The sequence below is a fragment of the Phragmites australis genome, chromosome 10, assembly GCF_958298935.1.
Source record: "Phragmites australis chromosome 10, lpPhrAust1.1, whole genome shotgun sequence".
Taxonomy (NCBI): Eukaryota; Viridiplantae; Streptophyta; class Magnoliopsida; order Poales; family Poaceae; genus Phragmites; species Phragmites australis.
This window is the reverse complement of record NC_084930.1, coordinates 17,624,641-17,628,085: the sequence shown is the minus strand read 5'-3', so window position 1 is coordinate 17,628,085 and position 3,445 is coordinate 17,624,641. Positions and strand designations below refer to the sequence as shown.

Below are 3,445 nucleotides of genomic sequence, written 5' to 3'. Positions count from 1 at the left end.
GTGTTGTTGTTTCAGTTTGGAGGCAGTGACTTACAAGTCAAATAATTATAGAGCCCAATAATGCAGCTATTGCTGCTTATTTACTGAACAGTTCTTCTGCAAGTTTATGACCAAAGAGCAATCAGGTTTTGCTAGAAACAATATTTTGTAGAATCCTTTGATAGAATCTTTTCATGTTTCGTGAATTTGAGATGCATAGTTGTTATTTTTTATAACTACTACCTGACACAGGATTTATTGGATAGTGGTCTGTGGTTTAAGAAGAATCGTTAAAGAATCCCAGACCTGGTACTTTTGATGGTTCTCTATGAATATTAACCTTTTCATTCAGTACTTGTAGCATTTCTTCATCTTCGTTGAGAACAAAAAAATATGACTAGCCTGGATTGATGAAGCTGTTGCCTTGGACTATCTTATAACCCATCCCTGGAAATATGTGAATGTTCGAGGGACGCAAAATGCTTAAACAAAAAAGTTCCACTTCGATTTGGGCTATCTGTTAAAGAATAGTGCCATCCTAATCGTGGACAACATAACTTCAAGTCTTCATGGCCTAAATGGCAATTCACTCCAATCATTGAATTGGTGCTGCCATGTTTGGGGGACTAAGATCTCTCCAATTTTTGAATTAGGACATAAAGCCATGTTTGGAGGATGTGTGGCTGGCGTGATTTATTTGTGTATACATACAACATACGTGTGACTTTTATATCTAGACATTAAAAAGTGCTCATGGGATTATGATAAAGAAGCTTGGCATCAGCTTCACGGCTGATAGGCAGAGTGAGAAACTCTAAAACTAGTGTTATCAAACTATTTCTTTTGCATATCCAGATTGAAGCGCGGCACCTGACTTAGATGGCTTACTTAAGAAGTTTTACTTTTAGGAACAAGTAAAGCACACTTCATCAATTATTCAGTCTAATCTAGTATGAATTGTGATTTGTGAGTATTGTCAATCTGTTGACAAAATTGCCTAAAATCTAGAGAAGTGCCCTCAAGTCCGACTTTATGTTATTGATGGACTATTTGAATTCTGACAGATTGCTGAATAGTTGGAACATTTGGCAATTTTGTGCATTTTGTGAATCAGTAATTTAGTAGGTTTTTAAATGTTTTGCTAATCTTGAACCTATTTAAGGTGAACAATCTTGTCTCATGGCAAAGCAATACTATGCTACGAGCAGCCTTGTGATAGGGTATGTTCTGTGCTCAAGGTTGCTCTCAATCATCAACAAATATGCCGTGACTAAGTTTAGTTACCCTGGCCTCCTAAGTGCTGTACAGCACTTGACATCTACTGCTGGTGTTCGGATTCTTGGAAAGCTAGGTCTTCTTTCCCATGACCCCTTCAACTTGGAGACTGCGAAGAAATTTGCACCAGCTACTCTTCTCTTCTACCTTGCCATATTCACTAACACAAATCTCCTCTGCCATGCCAATGTTGATACATTCATAGTTTTCAGATCTTTGACCCCTCTCTTTGTTGCTATAGCCGACACAACATTCCGTAAATAGCCATGTCCTTCAAAGTTCACATTCTTATCCCTTGTGGTCATCTTGGGAGGAGCAGTTGGCTATATGATGACAGATTCAGCTAGCATTCAGCCTCACCGCATACTCGTGGGCGCTTGCCTATCTGATGACCATAACAACTGAGATGGTGTACATCAAGCACATTGTGACAAACGTGGGGCTAAACACTTGGGGCTTTGTGCTCTACAATAACCTTCTTTCGTTGATGCTGGCCCCTATATTCTGGTTTGTTACAGGGGAGCACAAGTCCGTCATTGCAGCGATTGAGTCAAGGGGTGAAGGCTGGTTTCAACTGGATGCCTTAGTCGCAGTGGCATTGTCATGTGTTTTTGGGTTGCTCATTAGTTTCTTTGTTTTCGCAGCAAGGAAGGCAATCTCGGCCACAGCATTGAACGTGATCGGGGTTGTGAACAAGTTCCTCGTTGTCCCTCGGTGCTAATCTCTGGCTGAGGCTGCCTTTTTGTTGAGTGGAGGCTAGTTGAGGCGGTGGCGGCGGTGCTGATCTCAGCAGGTGATTTCGGGATTTTGCTACAATATCGAGGGCGGAGAGCTGACTTTTGCTTCAACCTTGGTTTCAGGTAATCCTCAATCTTGTCTCTGGTTATGTTCTTGTTTTAAGCTTTGGTCTTATTTTCGTGTTCTTTCCAGTAGCCATCTAGGTCGGACGAAATGCTTCTATTTTTTAGATGCTGTGCTCAGATGTAACATATCAGATTCGGAACATTTGAACATTTGAGTCACAATACGGGATGTAGATCTGCTCCTGAACATTGACAATCAAAATATGGTTCTTTTTTGTATTTTCGTGAAGTATATCTTAAAAGATTATTTTTGTAAAATATCTATGGTTCAAATTACAATAGCTACAATTATTGTCACAACAGCACAAGACAATATGTCAACATTTTTCAAGGTAGAACATTTGGACCTCAGCAGTGTTCCAACCTCAGCAGATGTGTTCTTTTGGTAGCTCTGATTTTGGATACTTGATAGCTTCTGCCGGAGGCACTGTAGTCCCTCAGAGGCTAGAAGAGAAAGGGGGTGTGAAAGTTTCTGAAAGGTGTGTCATTCTCTCTGTACCTTGCAATCGAGGTATTCTTATCCTTTGCGAACATGTATAGATGAGGGAGTTTGTCTTTGAGAAAGCTTCCATTCCAGACATCGTGCCATAAAAGTATCGGGGATCCATACCCCGGGCTTCCAAAAGCTATACCTCTGAAATGGTCGCTAAAACTCATGATATCTCTCCACCAGAAAGAACCTTTAGGTGGAGAAGCATGAGTGATTCTGCCATTACGATAATGAGTGTTCCAAATCAGGTTGACCCATGGGATATCAAAATTATTGTAGAATTTATGCAAATGCTTGACCAGAAGTGCTTCATTTTGCATAGCTAGGTTGATGACCCCCAGACAACCCTTATATTTTGGGGAGCACACCTTTTTCCAAGCAATTAGAGCTTTTCCTTTAGAGGAACCCTACATAGACAGTTTCTTTGAGCTCTATCAATGATATCAATCACCTTTTTGGGCAGCTTGGAGGTACACATATTGTACGTTGGAAAGGAGGAGAAAGCTGAATTGACCAAAGTGAGCCTACCCATGAGACCAAGCAAAGAAGAGGTTGTTGTAATTCTTCTTTCAATTCTATTTACCATTGAGGTCATGTCTTCAATCCTAGGTCTTATTGTACCCATTGGCAACCCAATATAAGTTAAGAGGAGGTTGCCGACTAAGCAGCCAAAAAACTCCTGCTAGCTGTTTGGTCTTTTCTTCTATCAGATTGATGGGCACCAAACAGGATTTGGCAAAGTTGACCTTGAGTCTTGCAGTATGAGAGTAGCTGTTTAGCAGTCCTTTAGGCCGAAAAGCTCCCTCTGATGTGCTTTCAGGATGATGATAGCGCCATC

General features: G+C 40.8%; 1 pseudogene; it reads left to right on the top strand.

Annotated features, from left to right (window-relative positions):
- The first annotated feature begins 1,147 nt into the window (after positions 1–1,147).
- Positions 1,148–1,975, top strand: LOC133930135 (GDP-fucose transporter 1-like; annotated as a pseudogene).
- The last annotated feature ends 1,470 nt before the right edge of the window (positions 1,976–3,445 follow it).